Source organism: Copadichromis virginalis, linkage group LG23 (assembly GCF_057382275.1).
Source record: "Copadichromis virginalis isolate Kocher_CV1m ecotype Utaka linkage group LG23, C_Virginalis_male_GT1.1, whole genome shotgun sequence".
In the NCBI taxonomy this organism is placed as follows: Eukaryota; Metazoa; Chordata; class Actinopteri; order Cichliformes; family Cichlidae; genus Copadichromis; species Copadichromis virginalis.
The window spans coordinates 51,752,781-51,775,294 of NC_140639.1; the positions used below are offsets into that span (position 1 = coordinate 51,752,781).

The following is a 22,514-nucleotide window of genomic DNA, read 5'->3' on the forward strand; positions in this document are numbered from 1 at the left end:
CCTTCTAATTGTTTACGATTGAAAAATCTGCGTTGCAAAGAAATGTGGGAATCTAAGCAACTGTACATTTCTTTCAGTGTATCAAAAATTTTCTCAACATTTTCTTTCTGTTCCTTTGGCAAAAACTTTATCTCAGTGCGTGCAGTACCCTCTAAGTGGTTAAAAATGATTTGAGCTTGCTCTTTTTCTGTTCTGCCTCTCGTGCGCACAAAGTCTCTCATTTGCTCAATCCACTCATCTAGAGTCAGTGAGCCCATATTGTCCAACTTCCCTGAAAATGTTGGCAACTTTCTATCCTGTTGTACGTATACCACAGGATTGGGTCTCACAGTCTCTGATTCACTTCCTGTAGCTCCTGTTGATGTAGAGGGCCTCTCTGTACCCACAGATGCTGTTTTCAAGTCTCTAAGTTCATTCTCCAACTCCTGTATACGTTGGGCCATTGTTTGTTGCTCGCTTCCCTCCATAATGGCGATCGAGACCTGGCTGCTCCTTCTCTCCAATCTTACAAACCTGTCCCTGCTGTCCTTACAAAATAACAAAACAAAATGGCCACTCCCTTGAAACCTGTCGACAACGCCAAAATGTAACCGAGGACAAGGGATGAGTAAACGGGGCAAAGAAATAATTGATCATTTATTTATTACATAAGTTAAACATACAAATTCCCAGTCGTTTCCAGACAGGACTTACAACACATCCTGCCGATATCCCAGCTGCGCATGAGACGTACCACACAAACTGTGCGAAATAACACTACAACCCGTCACACCCCGCTTAGTGACACTGCAATCGTGGCACACACTGCAAACAATTCGGGTCTCAGCGCAGCTGGGAATCAGTGCTATGTATGGCCTGTGATCTGAGAGATAAAGGGAAGTGGCACAAACAATTAAAATAAAAAAAACAAAAGAGAGGTTAGTCCGCCCTTACAAAACTTACTCTCAATCAATAACCGCCTCTACGGCTGGACGGACTAACCAAAACAAAATTACAAATCAATCAAAAGAACAAAAAAAGGACAGCAGAGACAGCACAGCTGAAAAACAAACAACATTATCAATTAAAATATTACCCAATAAAATAGCAATTTTATAAAACCATTCAAAATCATGAAACTAAAACAAACACTCAATATACCTACAATATTGATCAGTTTCCCTGCGCGCAGTCGATCTAGGGCTTGATCAATTCTTCTATTAAAATTCGTGGTCACACTAAAAAAGTCCAATGACACATTAAAAAAATAGGCACATGCAATAGCAAAAGATCCAAACAAAAAATGGCAAAAGTCTCTTACCGACAGTATACCCACTCGCACCTGAGTGAATTAATTGCCTCTGGTTTTTTCCACAGAAGAGCGCTGACTTCACCCCACACACCCACTACCTTTTCACAGCTCTTCAGCCAATCACCTGGCAGCGAGCAACAAACTGCCAGGTGACACTTGTTACAGACGTTTTTTCAAAAAAAGGAGCCACATCAGGTAAAAGTGTAAGATCAAATGATCCGTCAATCAAGAATAATGTTGGATCAGTGTATCAATGTTTATATCTTTTATTAGATGTTCATGTGGTTTGGTTATTTGCCTTTTGGTTGAAAGTACACTGAGAGGACTTTTTGTTAGTGATCTTAACAGAATTTTTTTCATATTAATGTAATTTTTCATCTCATTGCATACAATCTATTTGTGTATGATTGTCAGTCCAAAGGGAGCGAGGAAAGAGGGAACGTGAGGAGAAAGTACAAGGTCAGGAAGAAGCAGGTAAGAAAACAGACAGGGAGCAGTGACGGGCACAACAGAAACTGTTAAACTGACAAAGAGAAATACATACATGCAAATGCATACATATATGTCCAACCAGAGCATGTTGGTTGATGTTTAAGTGATTGCCTTCTTGTCTTTGGTGTGTAGTGGTACATTTCTCATGACATGCCATCTCTTTCTCATGTATTCACGTCATCCTCTTAAACTAAAGATTTAAGTAAAATTCATATACAGAAAATGTGTGAAAAAACAGTTTATTTTTTGATATATATTGGTTATGCATTGATCAAAAAAATAGTTGATGTGTAATGTTATCACAGGTACCTGCAGCCCAAATGAGAACATCATTATACACATAATTTAATCACATCTCCCTGTCCTCCACTCTCCCCACCTTCACCCAGTATGTTACCTGCTACACCAGAGACAATAAAACATTGGACTTATTGTATGCCAACACCAAGGAGGCATACAGCTCATCACCTCTCCCTCCCCACAGGGAACTGTGCTGGCACCGTTCCTCTTCACCCTCTACACTGCAGACTTCTCCATCAACTCCCCACGCTGCCACCTACAGAAGTTCTCTGACGACTCTGCCATAGTCGCCTCATCACAGGTGAGGACGACTCCGAGTACAGACGGTGGACTCTGGACTTTGTAGACTGGTGTCAGCAGAACCACCTGCTGATAAACGCCGGGAAAACCAAGGAGTTGGTGGTGGACTTCCGGAGACGCAGACCCACCACACTGACAGCGGTGAACATCCAGGGAGTGGACATTGAGATAGTGGACTCTTATAGGTACCTGGGTGTTCACCTGAATAATAAACTGGACTGGAGCCACAACACTGATGCTCTTTACAGGAAGGGTCAGAGCAGACTCCACCTGCTGAGGCGGCTGAGGTCATTTGGAGTCCAGGGAGCGCTTTTAAAGACCTTCTATGACTCTGTGGTGGCATCTGTCATTTTTTACAGTGTGGTATGTTGGAGCAGCAGTTTATCAGCAGCTGAGACGAAGAGGTTGGATAAACTCATCAGGAAGGCCAGCTCTGTTCTGGGATGCACCCTGGACCCAGTGCAGGTGGTGGGAGACAGAAGGACTGTGGCCAAAATAGCATCTCTGATGGACAGAGTCTCCCACCCCATGCATGTAAATGCTGCTGAACTGCAGAGCTGCTTCAGTGACAGACTGCTGCATCCTCGATGCATGAAGGAGCGTTTCTGCAGGTCCTTCCTCCCTGCAGCTGTCAGACTGTACAACCAGAACTGCTCCCAGCAAACATACAGTGGGGCAAAAAAGTATTTAGTCAGCCACCGATTGTGCAAGTTCCCCCACTTAAAATGATGACAGAGGTCAGTAATTTGCACCAGAGGTACACTTCAACTGTGAGAGACAGAATGTGAAAGAAAAATCCATGAATCCACATGGTAGGATTTGTAAAGAATTTATTCGTAAATCAGGGTGGAAAATAAGTATTTGGTCACCTCAAACAAGGAAAATCTCTGGCTCTCACAGACCTGTAACGGCTTCTGTAAGAAGCTTTTCTGTCCCCCACTCGTTACCTGTATGAATGGCACCTGTTTGAACTCATCATCTGTATAAAAGACACCTGTCCACAGCCTCAAACAGTCAGACTCCAAACTCCGCCATGGCCAAGACCAAAGAGCTTTCGAAGGACACCAGGAAAAGTATTGTAGACCTGCACCAGACTGGGAAGAGTGAATCTACAATAGGCAAGCAGCTTGGTGTGAAAAAATCAACTGTGGGAGCAATCATCTGAAAATGGAAGACATACAAGACCACTGATAATCTCCCTCCATCTGGGGCTCCACGCAAGATCTCATCCCGTGGGGTCAAAATGATCATGAGAACGGTGAGCAAAGATCCCAGAACCACACGGGGGGACCTGGTGAATGACCTGCAGAGAGCTGGGACCAAAGTAACAAAGGTCACCATCAGTAACACACTACAACGGCAGGGAATCAAATCCCGCAGTGCCAGACGTGTTCCGCTGCTGAAGCCAGTGCATGTCCAGGCCCGTCTGAAGTTTGCCAGAGAGCACATGGATGATACAGCAGAGGATTGGGAGAATGTCATGTGGTCAGATGAAACCAAAGTAGAACTTTTTGGTATAAACTCAACTCGTCGTGTTTGGAGGAAGAAGAATACTGAGTTGCATCCCAAGAACACCATACCTACTGTGAAGCATGGGGGTGGAAACATCATGCTATGGGGCTGTTTTTCTGCCAAGGGGACAGGACGACTGATCCGTGTTAAGGACAGAATGAATGGGGCCATGTATCGTGAGATTTTGAGCCAAAACCTCCTTCCATCAGTGAGAACTTTGAAGATGAAACGAGGCTGGGTCTTCCAACATGATCCAAAACACACCGCCCGGGCAACAAAGGAGTGGCTCCGTAAGAAGCATTTGAAAGTCCTGGAGTGGCCTAGCCAGTCTCCAGACCTCAACCCCATAGAAAATCTGTGGCGGGAGTTGAAAGTCCGTGTTGCTCGGCGACAGCCCCAAAACATCACTGCTCTCGAGAAGATCTGCATGGAGGAATGGGCCGAAATACCAGCTACTGTGTGTGCAAACCTGGTAAAGACCTATAGTAAACGTTTGACCTCTGTTATTGCCAACAAAGGTTATGTTACAAAGTATTGAGTTGTATTTTTGTTATTGACCAAATACTTATTTTCCACCCTGATTTACCAATAAATTCTTTACAAATCCTACCATGTGGATTCATGGATTTTTCTTTCACATTCTGTCTCTCACAGTTGAAGTGTACCTCTGGTGCAAATTACTGACCTCTGTCATCATTTTAGGTGGGGGAACTTGCACAATCGGTGGCTGACTAAATACTTTTTTGCCCCACTGTACATGTTTACGTCTGCGCTGTAACTGCAATAATTTAATCACTACAACCTGAGTTTGCCTCTTATCTGTAGTTAATTTTATTTAATTTAATAACTGTACAGTACTCTGTTTATAGTAACCATTCTCCTTGATGTAAATATGTAAGAAAAATTGTGTATGTTTCTGTTCTGTGTCCTGGTTGTTTGTATTTGTGTCTTTCTGGCTGCTGTTACAACCAAATTTCCCCTTGTGGGACAATTAAAGGATTATTCTATTCTATTCTATTCTATTCCTACTACCAGCAAGCACACATCTTCTAACTGTGTACAGCAGTATCCAATATGTCTATATCCATATAGACGACTGGATACAGCTATAACTGAGAGCTGCATTATTGTTCACAGGACACTTGCTGACTAAACTCCCCAAATCTGAGGTTCCTCTGTGATCTGGGTCGTGGCTGTTGGTGCACCATTAGAGACTACTACTGCCATAACCAGTACTGACCTTAAGCGTTTGGGGGACTGTTTAAAGAGGTAATATGCACCCCACCCCAATAAAAAAGGGAAAGGATTCAAGCTGGTAACAGCTTTAAGCATAACAAACAAATGACACCAACTGCCTTGACTAAAACAATGCTGTTTTTGGAATAGAATGAGGGGACGCCTCGTCATTTTCCTACTTTTGTGTTCTGGTGGTTTGTCCGTGTTTTGAAATTTAAAGTAAGTGAAAGAGTCATTGCCTATAAACTTCAGCACCATGGACAGTTCACTGACTACCCGAAAGAAGAATGGGACATGTCAAAATGCTGAGGGAAAGAAATTAGGCAGGTTACACATGCTGAGTAAAATAAATATTTTACTAATAACTTAAACTTAATATTATCATTACTGCACCCTCGTGTGTTTGAATATCAAGAATATCTAATAAATCTGGGCAAGAGGTGATAGATGCTCCTGACCTCAGATGCATTTCTGAGCTTTTGCTTTGAGTCACACGTCAGAGCTGAGGTTGGGATACAGTTCAGCTAAATTGCTGCTGTAGAAAAAACTAAGACCATACAGACCAGTGGTTTCCTTCACAGACACAGTACTGTACTTTGGTCAAATGCTCCTTAATATCCACATCACCAAATATTGTGCCCATCTTTAAGTGGTTTCGGAGAGCCTGCTTCATGTCCCCACTTCCATATTTAATCCCCAACAGTGTGTGAAATTACTCCATCAAACTGAGCATTCCCTAATGTCTGTACTGAGTTCACAAGAGGGAGGAGAATATCTCTCTTGAACTGTTCAGTGTATGTTACCACCAGGGGAAAGTCTGCATTTTTAGACTCATACTGAAATTGGTGATTTGCTTTTCAGATTTATGTGGCAGAAAGGGAAGTGTCATCTCCAAGTCTTATATCTCGATCATCCCTTTGGGCTGATGAAAGATGGAGTTTTGGGTTTTTTCTGGATGAAATTCAGAGTCATGCTATACCTCATTAATTCCCACTTCTGGGATCTGGGCAGACACATGTTGTACTGAATGACCACAGTTAGAAGGGATTTTCATGATCTTATCTCCTTTTTTAGGCCTCTTACTGCAGAAATGGTTTCATTGTCATCTAAAAGTGTCATGGTCGCAGCGTTTTGTGTTTCCTTTTGGTTTCATCTTGTGTTTTGTGCTAATTCTGATTTTGTATTAGTTCTTAGGGTTGAATCTGGTGTTTAGTGTTTTACCAGCCCTACCTGTGTCTTTCCTCTGTTCTGTTCGTGTCCCCAAGTTTGTATTGTAAAACAGTCTGTGTGTTTCCTGTTTTACTTTGAAGGTTTGTGTCTCGTCTTGTGGTTCAGCTGTGCTCCCCTCCTGTGTGTCATTCCCCTCATTACCTCGTGTGTATTTATAGTGTGTGTCTGCCTGTGTTCCTTGTCGCGTCGTCTGCATTACTCTGTGTTAGTTGGTATTACTCCGTGTCTGTCTGTTCTCATCTCGTGTTCCAGGTTCATTAGTTTTTCCCAGGTTAGGTTCGTGTCTTTGTGCAGTCCTCGCCACCCTTGTTTCTGTTTATATTTCACCCTTTGTAAACAAACACTCACCTGCATCTAGCCGTTTCCTGCATCTTGGGTCCTCATTTAACTCCACCACACGTCTGCTGCCCCAGCCATGACAAAAAGTCTCTCATCTCATTGTTGATCATATAATTATTTACACTACCAGTCAAAAGTTTGGACACATCTTCTGATTTAATGGTTCTTCTTCATTTTTTACGACCTTCCACATTGTAGAGTCAGCGCTGCAACATAACTGAGCACGGCACATTAAAAATGCATACTTTATACGTATTTACATATATTTATGTATACGTATATATATATTTATCTGTACAGTGAACTTGAGATGACCACCAACACTGGCATACACATTCACAGTGTGTATCAGTGTCAATATTTACCAATAAACTTAAACAATGAGTTTTAATCAAAGAATCATGTGAGGCAGAGATATTTGTAAGGAGAAAGGATTTCTTCATGTTTTGAGGAAGTGCTGAAGACTGAAGTGACACAACTTCAACTTTATGAATGACACTGATTGATTTTATTATTTTGATATGATGTTGCATTTATTAATGATGGCTGCTGCTCCTGTCTCTTCCATCAGGTGAAGAATGCTGCTCATGCTCGTCCGGCAGGTCCTGCTACTCCTGTCGCATCTCCAGCCGCTCCTGCTCCTCCTTCAGTTCCTGTTGCTCCTGCAGGGACAGGAAAAACGCGTGGGAGCAGCGCCCTCTCGCTAATGTGCGAAAGGGCGCTGCTCCCACATAAAATCTGGGCGCACAAGATTACCCGCTCTGAGCCCTTCCTGCAAGAGTGCGCAACGCCCACGCCACCACGCAATCCAGTCCACCTCTCAAACACGCACCAGATTACACCACTCGGAGCTCCTCCTGCACGCACACGAGAGTTGGCCACACCCAGCCACCACTCAATCTGGGGCATCTCTCGCACGTGCACTGAGGAAAGGTCCATAACCTGGTCGGGAGGGGGTATTCAGGAGGTTCAACGCTGGAACATTGAACACTCCAACCTCCTCCTGCACGCACACAAGAGTTGGCCACACCCAGCCACCACTCAATCCGTGCCACCTCTCGCATGCGCACCAGATTACACCACTCCGAGCTCCTCCTGCACGTGTGCGAGAGGGGGCCACACCCAGCCACCACTCAATCCGGGCCACCTCTCACACATGCACTTAGGAAAGGTCCATAACCTGGTCCGGGAGGAGGGATTCAGGAGGTTCAACGTTCTACAGATGAACCTCACACTCTGAGCTACTCCTGCACACCTCTTGCACATGCACAAGATTACGCCACAACCAGCCACCACTCAATCTGGGCCACCTCTCACAAACCCACTGAGGAACGATCCATAACCTGGTCCGGAAGTGGGGGGGAGGAGGCTCAACGTTCCAGCGTTGAACCTCACACTCCTGCACGTGCGCAAGAGAGTGTCACACTGGACAAACTCTTGCACTCGCAACAAGATTACACCCTTCCAAGCCCCTCCTACACGCGCACGAGAGGGGGCCACACCCAGCCACCACTCAATCCGGGCCACCTCTCGCACGCGCACCAGATTATGTCACTCTGAGCTACTCCTGCACAAGATTACCCACTCTGTGCCCTTCCTGCAAGAGTGCGCAACGCCCACGCCACCACGCAATCCAGTCCACCTCTCAAACACGCACCAGATTACACCACTCGGAGCTCCTCCTGCACGCACACGAGAGTTGGCCACACCCAGCCACCACTCAATCTGGGGCATCTCTCGCACGTGCACTGAGGAAAGGTCCATAACCTGGTCGGGAGGGGGTATTCAGGAGGTTCAACGCTGGAACATTGAACACTCCAACCTCCTCCTGCACGCACACAAGAGTTGGCCACACCCAGCCACCACTCAATCCGTGCCACCTCTCGCATGCGCACCAGATTACACCACTCCGAGCTCCTCCTGCACGTGTGCGAGAGGGGGCCACACCCAGCCACCACTCAATCCGGGCCACCTCTCACACATGCACTTAGGAAAGGTCCATAACCTGGTCCGGGAGGAGGGATTCAGGAGGTTCAACGTTCTACAGATGAACCTCACACTCTGAGCTACTCCTACACACCTCTTGCACATGCACAAGATTACGCCACAACCAGCCACCACTCAATCTGGGCTCATCTCACAAACCCACTGAGGAACGATCCATAACCTGGTCCGGAAGTGGGGGGGAGGAGGCTCAACGTTCCAGCGTTGAACCTCACACTCCTGCACGTGCGCAAGAGAGTGTCACACTGGACAAACTCTTGCACTCGCAACAAGATTACACCCCTCCAAGCCCCTCCTACACGCGCACGAGAGGGGGCCACACCCAGCCACCACTCAATCCGGGCCACCTCTCGCACGCGCACCAGATTATGTCACTCCGAGCTACTCCTGCACGCGCACAGGATCACACCACACCCACGCCACAAAAACACTCCGGTCCCCTCCACACTGAGTTTAGAAAAGTTCAACATTAACGTGGACACTGCATGTCCCCTTAACATTTCCACTTTAGCAAATGTCACCTGCTGAGCGGTCCTTACTGCACTCTTCAAAAGGTTTCAATCTATTAATAATATGACAACATTCATTTGAACAAAACACATTCTAATTAAAATAATCGACCTGATTTATGGCACAAATCTCACTTTTTTTTTTAGGAAAGAGAAGCACACACACACACACACACACACACACACACACACACACACACACACACACACACATAGTTTCTGTAGCCAAACAAAAGATAACAGATCCTAAGATACAAACATTTTCATTCCTCTTAGATTTTAGCAGTTACTCAGAGTCTAGCGGTAGGCAGGAAAATGAACACAAACATGATTTGTCTAAGAACAGGCTGTAAGATAGTACTTGCTTGGTTATATCACACTAAAGAAATTACAAAATGTGAGCACCCATGTACATGCATGCAGCGAATATCAAATTCTACTCTTTAAAGCATTTATGCAGCAAGAAGGTACCTTTGAACAGCGGTCTCCAACCTTTTTTGCACCACGGACCGGTTTATGCCCGACAATATTTTCACGGACCAGTGTCTCAGATAAATACAACAAAATAAAACTAGTATCAGTATCGAAAAAAAGAAGATTTATTCATAACACATGTGAAAAGACCCAGGAAAACCGAGTTAACAATAAAAACGATAACAAAATAACGCTTAAAACCGATAAAAACCCTGAAAACCAGACATTTCACACCTGAGCCTCAACTCTCGCGGCCCGGTACCAAACGACTCACGGACCGCTACCGGTCCGAGGCCCGGGGGTTGGGGACCCCTGCCTTAGAACAGCCAGTCCATAAACCGGTCCGTGGCGCAAAAAAGGTTGGGGACCGCTGCCTTATGCTGGGCTCACACTGTGCGATTTTTGGCCCATTTTGAGCCGATTTTTGAGTCGTGCGACCGTTTTGGCGATCGGCCCGATTTTGGCCTTCATCGTGCGTCATGCATCGTATAGTATACGTGGGGTAACGAGACGCGATTAACCCCTCACGACCAGCTCCCGATCATCAATCGCTTGGTCGTGAGCGACCCTCGCGAGGGTGTCACCGCAGTTTGTCACACTGCGCACGCGCAAACACAAATGTCAGCGAAAAAGACGGAGCAGCACAGCAGTGCAGCGTGTGATCTGGACACAAGCGATGGAGGAACAACTTGTAGAACTTTGGAAAGCTCATCCGAGCCTTTTCCATGTGGCCTCACAAAATGATCACGACCACAACAACCGTGAAAATAGTTGGATCTACACTGCTGCTCAATCACAGCTGATCAATGTTTTTCATTAGCAATTTAGCAAAGTTGATGGTGGTGGTGTGTCTGTGTGAGTGAAAGACAGAGAGAGCGAGCGACAGATTGTCTGTTATAACCTTCATGTTATGGAGGCACAGTGTGAGCACTCAGGTCGCATCAGAGCATCGGGCGGTATAGTGTGAGACCCTGCATCGTGACCTATGACCCCTGCGAGTCAACCGTACAGTTTGAGCAGGAGCTGAAAAAATCGCACAGTGTCTGCCCAGCATTAGAAGACCAACACATGTACAGGTCCCTCCACACTGTGTTTAGAAAAGTTTAACATAAACGTGGACACTGCATGTCCCCTTAATAATTCCACTTTAGCAAATGTCACTTGTCGAGCGGTCCTTACCTTAAAAAATAATCTCTTTTTCTTTCCTCTCCTCTCTTTTTCTCCTCTGTAATCCAAAGTGCATGTACCAGCTCTGCCAGCATTTTTCAAAATGTGTTTTTTCCATAAATGCTATGACAACATTCATTTGAACAGAACGCATCTGACGCATTTGCTAAGCTCCACCCCCGGCTACTGTTGAGCAGTACCTGGTTACCTGGTTTCTATATTTCTCCATGTAGCACAGTGTCTTGTTAATTTATTAGGTTGAGTCGTTTAAAAGAACATGTCACAAACTTGTATTGATTCACAAATACACCACCTAATCATATGTGATAAGTTGGGACTAAATTTAAGTTGTGTAATGGTCAAGCAACTTGATAGCACAGTGTAATTGTGCGAAATTAATCAAAGCACCCCCAAAGATTTCTTACTTTTTTGAGAATATTTGCTGTTTGTGTGACACACTACTAAAAATATAAAAAGCATACAGTACTGTACTTGTTTGAGGCGTAATATTTTAACAACAAAAGTATAGATTGTAGTATCAGGTAAATGTTAAGTGGTAGGAACGTTTCTGCTGGGTTGTTGTTGTAGGGGGGGATGGAAAATAATAAAGGACACTCATGGAGTAATGGCGCGTCTCGTGTGTCTGTGAGTTATGCCTCCAGTCAAATAACATCCATAACCTCAAATAACGGAACATGGTGTCAGAAGTGGGATTGGAAACGTTAGTTGGGCATAAGTGAAAGGTTTCGGCGTCGGTGCCAGGTTAAAGGTCGGCCATAGAGGAGCTGCGCGAAAAGAGACGTGGCGTCATGAGTCAGTTTCAAGTCACCCCGCCGGAGAAGTTCACTTTTAGGTCCGACGACTGGACCAAATGGATAAAGCGTTTTGACAGATTTCGCATCGCGTCTGGATTGGAGACGCAAGCGGACGAAAATCAAGTGAACGCCCTTATCTACACTATGGGCGAGGAGGCAGAGGACATATTGGTATCCCTGCACCTGACTCCCGAAGAGGCGAGCGATTATGAGACCGTTAAAAGGAGGTTGGATGCTCACTTCGTAGCCCGAAGAAACATCATATTTGAGCGAGCGAAGTTTAACCAGCGCCAACAAGAGACGGGTGAGTCAGTTGACAACTTCCATACTGCACTGCATTGTCTGGCAGAACATTGTGGATACGGGACTTTGCATGACGAAATGGTGCGAGACAGATTTGTCGTGGGTCTGAAAGACAAACGATTGTCAGAACAGCTACAAATGGATCCAGAACTAACGCTAGAGAAAGCGCTTAACAGAGCCCGACAAAGTGAGCTTGTAAAGAAGCAACAAGAGATGCTAAGCACTAACTTTAAAATGGATATTACCAACTCACAACTGAACCGCGTCCATGCTAAACGGCAAGAAGGGGCACGTCCCAAGCAGCTGACACCGCTACATAAACAAACCGCCAAAACACAGAAAGAAAAAAAGACACAATGCAGAAGATGTGGAGACATAAAAGGTCACAATCTTCAACAATGCCCTGCGAGGGAAGCCGCATGTAATTACTGTAAGAAAAAAGGACATTTTGCCAGGATGTGCAGAAACAAAAAACTGTGTGAAGTCAATGCTGCAACAGTTTCAGAGAACAGCGATACAGATGATGAGGTCGCTTTCTTGGGTTCCCTCTCTGCGGACACCAAAGAGAGTCCATGGGTAACAGAGATACATGTGGACAAATGCAACACATTCTTTAAAATCGACACCGGAGCGGATGTCACAGCAGTCCCAGAGACTTTCTACACACAGCATCAGTTGGGGAGATTGGATAAGCCCAAAAGGGTTCTGCAGGGCCCAGGAGGAACACGTCTGAAGGTAAAAGGCATGTTCACAGCCACTCTCAGCAAGAACAACCACAAAACCAAAGAAGACATTTATGTCGTAAAGGGTTTATGCACACCGCTGCTGAGCGGGCATGCTGCAGTGGCACTACAGCTGGTTGCTAGAGTTAATCATATTAGCTTAGACTCTATTGACGCTGTCAAACAAGAATTCCCCAAGCTTTTCAACGGCTTAGGCAAAATGGAGGGGGAGTACAATATTGTTCTGAAACCAGAGGCACAGCCGTTTTCCCTCTCGACCCCTAGGCGAATCTCTCTTCCACTCTTACCAAAGGTTAAAGAAGAGCTGAACAGGATGGAGCAGCAGGGTGTCATTTCCAAGGTGGAGGAGCCCACTGATTGGTGCGCGCCTATGGTGGTGGTTCCTAAGCGCACAGGCAAAGTGAGAATATGCAGCGATCTCACTGAACTAAACAAATATGTCATGAGAGAGAAGCATCCACTCCCTTCAGTAGAACACACACTAGGACAGCTTGCAGGAGCAAAAGTGTTTTCAAAGCTGGATGCCAATGCAGGATTTTGGCAGATTCCCTTATCCAGGGACTCTTCTTTGCTCATGACCTTTATTACACCTTTTGGTCGGTATTGTTACAATCGTCTGTGCTTTGGAATCTCATCAGCCCCAGAACACTTCCAGAAACGGATGGCACGCATTCTTGAGGGTTTAGAAGGAGTCCTCTGCCAGATGGATGATGTGCTCATCTGGGGGACGTCACAAGCAGAGCATGATGAGAGACTTCGAAAAGCACTGGTTCGACTGCAGGAGGCTGGAGTAACATTGAAGGACAAGTGTGAGTTCTCCAAGAACAGGATAAAGTTCCTGGGGCAGGTCATTGAGGCATCGGGGGTTAGCGCAGATCCTGACAAGACGCATGCCGTGAGTTCCATGGATGAGCCCAGCAACATAAGTGAGGTGAGACGCTTCACCTAGGAAAGTTTCTTCCTCACCTGGCGGAAAAAACGCGCCCCCTAAGAGATCTACTGAAGAAGTCCAACCTGTGGTCATGGGGGCCACAGCAGCAGCAGGCTTTCGACGGCATCAAAAAAGAACTGACAACACCCCCAGGGCTTGCTCTGTATGATCCAAATGCTGAAACGTGCGTATCAGCTGATTCATCTTCGTATGGCTTGGGAGCAGTGCTTCTCCAGCGGCACGCCGATCTAGGGTGGAAACCAGTAGCATACGCTTCAAAAGCTCTCAGCGCGACAGAGCAGCGATATGCTCAAATTGAGAAGGAGGCCCTCGCTTCAACATGGGCCTGTGAGAGGTTTGCAGAGTTCCTAATTGGGAAAACATTCCACATTGAAACAGACCACAAACCTCTGGTCTCGTTGCTTGGCTCCAAGGGCCTGGACGAGCTTCCACCTCGTATACAACGTCTACGCATGCGATTGATGAGGTTCTCTTATACCATATCTCATGTTCCTGGTAGAGACATTGCAACAGCAGATGTACTGTCCAGAGCTCCTGTATGTGACACAACTGAGGGTTTGCCGGAGGAAGAAATCAACTTGTATGTGGAGTCCGTCATAGCAAGCCTGCCAGCCACAGAGCCACGACTCAGAGAAATCCAGACACATCAGGACAATGACAGCATTCTAAGCCAGCTGAAGAAGTTCTGTGTGGAAGGATGGCCAGATAAGTACTCCATCGGAAGGGTTTTCCAGCCTTATCTGCCATTTTCAGGTGACCTCACAGTCCACAATGGTTTGCTTCTTTATGGGAGCAGAATAGTGATTCCCACATCGCTCAGAGCAGACATTCTGTCTAAACTACATGAGGGACACCTAGGAATAACGAAATGCAGAGAGAGAGCTAAACAATCTGTTTGGTGGCCAGGCCTGAGCAGTGAGCTGATAAAAGTGATTGGGACCTGTGACACTTGCTGCCGTGAGCGGACTAACCACAAAGAAACCATGCTACCTACCGAGTTCCCACAAAGACCGTGGGCCATGGTGGGAACTGATCTGTTCCAGATAGAGAATAAACAGTACCTGGTCATTGTGGATTACTTTTCCAGATTCTTCGAAGTTGCCAAACTGACATCTACAACATCAGAGGCAGTGATCGAGCACTGTAAATCAATCTTTGCACGTCATGGCATACCAGAGCGGGTTCGCTCTGATAATGGACCTCAGTTTTCGTCTGATTCCTTCAAAAGATTTGCACAAGAATGGGGTTTTAGCCATGAGACATCCAGTCCCCACTTCCCTCAGAGCAATGGGGAGGCCGAGAGGGCAGTCAGGACCATCAAAAGTCTTCTTAAAAAGTCTGGCGATCCCTATCTCGCCCTTATGGCATACCGGGCCACTCCATTGGCAAATGGCTACAGCCCAACGGAGCTTCTCATGGGTAGACGGATAAGGACAACTATTCCTGTCATCCCATCACAGCTACATCCAAGAGGTACGGACACAGACAAGCTCAAAGCTATAGAACAATCGTACAGACAAAAGCAAAGACAAAACTACAACCGCAGACACAGAGCACATGATATGCTACAGCTCAATCCTGGAGACAAAGTGTGGGTCTCAGACATGGATACTAGAGGGACAGTCGTGTCCATGGCAGGCTCACCGAGGTCCTACATCATCGAGACAGCAAAGGGCACGCTGAGAAGAAACCGTTACCATCTTACATGGACACCTGGGGCACCAGAGATTTCTGGCGATCCACCAGAGGCTTCACCTGAGAACTCTGTTCCAGCTGCACAGATTGTGTCGGTTCCAGACACTATCTCACAGAAGGCTAGCCAGCAGACTCCTGAAGCTGGGAGCCAAATCCAACCCAGGTCTAGGAGGCCTCCAGCATACCTAAAAGACTATGTTTGCTCATAGGGCTTGGAACTGAGTGAGCACTGGGGCAGAATAATCCCCACACTCAGGCTGAGGGCTGGGTAGTCTACCCCATCCCTCATAGAGACAATGAGAAATAAAGCAAATGGTTGCACTGTTTAAACATGTTGTTTGTAGCTGCACTGAATAGTTCAGAAATGTGCACTTATGCTTAGTGTTCAGAGTTGTATACTTTGAGAGTTTATTTTTGGACATTCTGAGTAGTCTGGTTTGAAACCAAGCGAGTTCAGTAAACAAGCTGTTACCAGATAAAGCACAAGGACATAGTAATAGTAGACTTTAAAGCGTGCGGGTCTAATCTGTTTTCTTGGTTATATTCCAGCATCACATCCTATTTAGTAGGGGGGATGTAGTATCAGGTAAATGTTAAGTGGTAGGAACGTTTCTGCTGGGTTGTTGTTGTAGGGGGGGATGGAAAATAATAAAGGACACTCATGGAGTAATGGCGCGTCTCGTGTGTCTGTGAGTTATGCCTCCAGTCAAATAACATCCATAACCTCAAATAACGGAACATAGATAACCCCCCCTCCCAAAATGGTTTGTTCCAGCTCTCCCCTACTCTGACTCTAGCGCTCTGGCTGCCAGAGCGATGGTGGCTGAGACGCAGCGGTGCAGAGGTGTAAGTGCCTGGCTTAAAACAGGGCATGTTAGCTGCATTTAACCTTCAGTTACTCTTTCTACAGTTAGGTAGGAGTCAGACCATGTTTCTTTTTAGCTGAAAAGCATTACACCAGGTAACCTGCAGTGTTGAAAACGTGTTTTCCGACGATGTTTGCTGCCCTACAATCCGTCCTACTCTGTAGTAAATTCAGCGACATTTGACCCGTCCTGTTGCTCCCATTGAAATGTATACAGCCTATTTAAAATCTAAAACTTTAGATTGTCCGCAGCCTGCTGTTGTTACCACTGTCCTGTTTGAAATGGATGCTAACTGACTGAATGCCCATTAACCTTATAACTGTTGTGTGCGTGTGTGTTTGTGTACAGAGAGACAGCCAGGTTCATAATGGATATAAGGACGTTTTTTCAAAAAAAGGAGCCACATCAGGTAAAAGTGTAAGATCAAATGATCCGTCAATCAAGAATAATGTTGGATCAGTGTATCAATGTTTATATCTTTTATTAGATGTTCATGTGGTTTGGTTATTTGCCTTTTGGTTGAAAGTACACTGAGAGGACTTTTTGTTAGTGATCTTAACAGAATTTTTTTCATATTAATGTAATTTTTCATCTCATTGCATACAATCTATTTGTGTATGATTGTCAGTGCAAAGGGAGCGAGGAAAGAGGGAACGTGAGGAGAAAGTACAAGGTCAGGAAGAAGCAGGTAAGAAAACAGACAGGGAGCAGTGACGGGCACAACAGAAACTGTTAAACTGACAAAGAGAAATACATACATGCAAATGCATACATATATGTCCAACCAGAGCATGTTGGTTGATCTTTAAGTGATTCCTTCTTGTCTTTGGTGTGTAGTGGTACATTTCTCATGACATGCCATCTCTTTCTCATGTATTCACGTCATCCTCTTAAACTAAAGATTTAAGTAAAATTCATATACAGAAAATGTGTGAAAAAACAGTTTATTTTTTGATATATATTGGTTATGCATTGATCAAAAAAATAGTTGATGTGTAATGTTATCACAGGTACCTGCAGCCCAAATGAGAACATCATTATACACATAATTTAATCACATCTCCCTGTCCTCCACTCTCCCCACCTTCACCCAGTATGTTACCTGCTACACCAGAGACAATAAAACATTGGACTTATTGTATGCCAACACCAAGGAGGCATACAGCTCATCACCTCTCCCTCCCCACAGGGAACTGTGCTGGCACCGTTCCTCTTCACCCTCTACACTGCAGACTTCTCCATCAACTCCCCACGCTGCCACCTACAGAAGTTCTCTGACGACTCTGCCATAGTCGCCTCATCACAGGTGAGGACGACTCCGAGTACAGACGGTGGACTCTGGACTTTGTAGACTGGTGTCAGCAGAACCACCTGCTGATAAACGCCGGGAAAACCAAGGAGTTGGTGGTGGACTTCCGGAGACGCAGACCCACCACACTGACAGCGGTGAACATCCAGGGAGTGGACATTGAGATAGTGGACTCTTATAGGTACCTGGGTGTTCACCTGAATAATAAACTGGACTGGAGCCACAACACTGATGCTCTTTACAGGAAGGGTCAGAGCAGACTCCACCTGCTGAGGCGGCTGAGGTCATTTGGAGTCCAGGGAGCGCTTTTAAAGACCTTCTATGACTCTGTGGTGGCATCTGTCATTTTTTACAGTGTGGTATGTTGGAGCAGCAGTTTATCAGCAGCTGAGACGAAGAGGTTGGATAAACTCATCAGGAAGCCCAGCTCTGTTCTGGGATGCACCCTGGACCCAGTGCAGGTGGTGGGAGACAGAAGGACTGTGGCCAAAATAACATCTCTGATGGACAGAGTCTCCCACCCCATGCATGTAAATGCTGCTGAACTGCAGAGCTGCTTCAGTGACAGACTGCTGCATCCTCGATGCATGAAGGAGCGTTTCTGCAGGTCCTTCCTCCCTGCAGCTGTCAGACTGTACAACCAGAACTGCTCCCAGCAAACATACAGTGGGGCAAAAAAGTATTTAGTCAGCCACCGATTGTGCAAGTTCCCCCACTTAAAATGATGACAGAGGTCAGTAATTTGCACCAGAGGTACACTTCAACTGTGAGAGACAGAATGTGAAAGAAAAATCCATGAATCCACATGGTAGGATTTGTAAAGAATTTATTGGTAAATCAGGGTGGAAAATAAGTATTTGGTCACCTCAAACATGGAAAATCTCTGGCTCTCACAGACCTGTAACGTCTTCTGTAAGAAGCTTTTCTGTCCCCCACTCGTTACCTGTATGAATGGCACCTGTTTGAACTCATCATCTGTATAAAAGACACCTGTCCACAGCCTCAAACAGTCAGACTCCAAACTCCGCCATGGCCAAGACCAAAGAGCTTTCGAAGGACACCAGGAAAAGTATTGTAGACCTGCACCAGACTGGGAAGAGTGAATCTACAATAGGCAAGCAGCTTGGTGTGAAAAAATCAACTGTGGGAGCAATCATCAGAAAATGGAAGACATACAAGACCACTGATAATCTCCCTCGATCTGGGGCTCCACGCAAGATCTCATCCCGTGGGGTCAAAATGATCATGAGAACGGTGAGCAAAGATCCCAGAACCACACGGGGGGACCTGGTGAATGACCTGCAGAGAGCTGGGACCAAAGTAACAAAGATCACCATCAGTAACACACTACAACGGCAGGGAATCAAATCCCGCAGTGCCAGACGTGTTCCGCTGCTGAAGCCAGTGCATGTCCAGGCCCGTCTGAAGTTTGCCAGAGAGCACATGGATGATACAGCAGAGGATTGGGAGAATGTCATGTGGTCAGATGAAACCAAAGTAGAACTTTTTGGTATAAACTCAACTCGTCGTGTTTGGAGGAAGAAGAATACTGAGTTGCATCCCAAGAACACCATACCTACTGTGAAGCATGGGGGTGGAAACATCATGCTATGGGGCTGTTTTTCTGCCAAGGGGACAGGACGACTGATCCGTGTTAAGGACAGAATGAATGGGGCCATGTATCGTGAGATTTTGAGCCAAAACCTCCTTCCATCAGTGAGAACTTTGAAGATGAAACGAGGCTGGGTCTTCCAACATGATCCAAAACACACCGCCCGGGCAACAAAGGAGTGGCTCCGTAAGAAGCATTTGAAAGTCCTGGAGTGGCCTAGCCAGTCTCCAGACCTCAACCCCATAGAAAATCTGTGGCGGGAGTTGAAAGTCCGTGTTGCTCGGCGACAGCCCCAAAACATCACTGCTCTCGAGAAGATCTGCATGGAGGAATGGGCCAAAATACCAGCTACTGTGTGTGCAAACCTGGTAAAGACCTATAGTAAACGTTTGACCTCTGTTATTGCCAACAAAGGTTATGTTACAAAGTATTGAGTTGTATTTTTGTTATTGACCAAATACTTATTTTCCACCCTGATTTACCAATAAATTCTTTACAAATCCTACCATGTGGATTCATGGATTTTTTTTTTTTCACATTCTGTCTCTCACAGTTGAAGTGTACCTCTGGTGCAAATTACTGACCTCTGTCATCATTTTAAGTGGGGGAACTTGCACAATCGGTGGCTGACTAAATACTTTTTTGCCCCACTGTACATGTTTACGTCTGCGCTGTAACTGCAATAATTTAATCACTACAACCTGAGTTTGCCTCTTATCTGTAGTTAATTTTATTTAATTTAATAACTGTACAGTACTCTGTTTATAGTAACCATTCTCCTTGATGTAAATATGTAAGAAAAATTGTGTATGTTTCTGTTCTGTGTCCTGGTTGTTTGTATTTGTGTCTTTCTGGCTGCTGTTACAACCAAATTTCCCCTTGTGGGACAATTAAAGGATTATTCTATTCTATTCTATTCTATTCTATTCCTACTACCAGCAAGCACACATCTTCTAACTGTGTACAGCAGTATCCAATATGTCTATATCCATATAGACGACTGGATACAGCTATAACTGAGAGCTGCATTATTGTTCACAGGACACTTGCTGACTAAACTCCCCAAATCTGAGGTTCCTCTGTGATCTGGGTCGTGGCTGTTGGTGCACCATTAGAGACTACTACTGCCATAACCAGTACTGACCTTAAGCGTTTGGGGGACTGTTTAAAGAGGTAATATGCACCCCACCCCAATAAAAAAGGGAAAGGATTCAAGCTGGTAACAGCTTTAAGCATAACAAACAAATGACACCAACTGCCTTGACTAAAACAATGCTGTTTTTGGAATAGAATGAGGGGACGCCTTGTCATTTTCCTACTTTTGTGTTCTGGTGGTTTGTCCGTGTTTTGAAATTTAAAGTAAGTGAAAGAGTCATTGCCTATAAACTTCAGCACCATGGACAGTTCACTGACTACCCGAAAGAAGAATGGGACATGTCAAAATGCTGAGGGAAAGAAATTAGGCAGGTTACACATGCTGAGTAAAATAAATATTTTACTAATAACTTAAACTTAATATTATCATTACTGCACCCTCGTGTGTTTGAATATCAAGAATATCTAATAAATCTGGGCAAGAGGTGATAGATGCTCCTGACCTCAGATGCATTTCTGAGCTTTTGCTTTGAGTCACACGTCAGAGCTGAGGTTGGGATACAGTTCAGCTAAATTGCTGCTGTAGAAAAAACTAAGACCATACAGACCAGTGGTTTCCTTCACAGACACAGTACTGTACTTTGGTCAAATGCTCCTTAATATCCACATCACCAAATATTGTGCCCATCTTTAAGTGGTTTCGGAGAGCCTGCTTCATGTCCCCACTTCCATATTTAATCCCCAACAGTGTGTGAAATTACTCCATCAAACTGAGCATTCCCTAATGTCTGTACTGAGTTCACAAGAGGGAGGAGAATATCTCTCTTGAACTGTTCAGTGTATGTTACCACCAGGGGAAAGTCTGCATTTTTAGACTCATACTGAAATTGGTGATTTGCTTTTCAGATTTATGTGGCAGAAAGGGAAGTGTCATCTCCAAGTCTTATATCTCGATCATCCCTTTGGGCTGATGAAAGATGGAGTTTTGGGTTTTTTCTGGATGAAATTCAGAGTCATGCTATACCTCATTAATTCCCACTTCTGGGATCTGGGCAGACACATGTTGTACTGAATGACCACAGTTAGAAGGGATTTTCATGATCTTATCTCCTTTTTTAGGCCTCTTACTGCAGAAATGGTTTCATTGTCATCTAAAAGTGTCATGGTCGCAGCGTTTTGTGTTTCCTTTTGGTTTCATCTTGTGTTTTGTGCTAATTCTGATTTTGTATTAGTTCTTAGGGTTGAATCTGGTGTTTAGTGTTTTACCAGCCCTACCTGTGTCTTTCCTCTGTTCTGTTCGTGTCCCCAAGTTTGTATTGTAAAACAGTCTGTGTGTTTCCTGTTTTACTTTGAAGGTCTTGTGGTTCAGCTGTGCTCCCCTCCTGTGTGTCATTCCCCTCATTACCTCGTGTGTATTTATAGTGTGTGTCTGCCTGTGTTCCTTGTCGCGTCGTCTGCATTACTCTGTGTTAGTTGGTATTACTCCGTGTCTGTCTGTTCTCATCTCGTGTTCCAGGTTCATTAGTTTTTCCCAGGTTAGGTTCGTGTCTTTGTGCAGTCCTCGCCACCCTTGTTTCTGTTTATATTTCACCCTTTGTAAACAAACACTCACCTGCATCTAGCCGTTTCCTGCATCTTGGGTCCTCATTTAACTCCACCACACGTCTGCTGCCCCAGCCATGACAAAAAGTCTCTCATCTCATTGTTGATCATATAATTATTTACACTACCAGTCAAAAGTTTGGACACATCTTCTGATTTAATGGTTCTTCTTCATTTTTTACGACCTTCCACATTGTAGATACAAACTGAAGACATTTAATATATGAAAGAATAAGATATATGAAACAAGATATATGGAATTATGTAGCAAAGAGATAATTGATGAATAACTAAATATGTCTTATATTATAGATTCCTGAAAGTAGCCAGCTTGCTTTTGCCTTTTGACAGTGCTGCAAACCCTTGGCTCAGTGAGAATCATGATGAAATACTTTTAACATCACAGGTGTGCTCGCTCAGTGGAGACAGATGAGACTGTGTGAATCAGGCCTTTATGGTCAAAGAGCTGTTAAGAAACCAGGACAAAGGAAAAGCAACCAGCAGAAGAGATTTTTTGGGCCAAGAAACAAAGGAATGACCATTAGACCAATGGAAATCCGTGCTTTGGTCTGTGAGTCCAAATTTGAGATCTCTGGTTCCACCTGCAGTGTCTTCGTGCGACGCAGAAAAGGGTCAACGCATGGTCTCTACATGCATGGTTCCCACCA

General features: G+C 45.0%; 1 long non-coding RNA gene across 1 annotated transcript; it reads right to left on the reverse strand.

Annotated features, from left to right (window-relative positions):
* Window positions 1-7,185: 7,185 nt before the first annotated feature.
* On the reverse strand, window positions 7,186-11,214 carry LOC146682219 (uncharacterized). Its single transcript, XR_014918121.1, has 2 exons — window positions 10,867-11,214; window positions 7,186-7,362 (listed from the first exon to the last, which is right to left on the reverse strand). It is a non-coding gene; the product is annotated as an uncharacterized LOC146682219 (long non-coding RNA).
* Window positions 11,215-22,514: the final 11,300 nt, after the last annotated feature.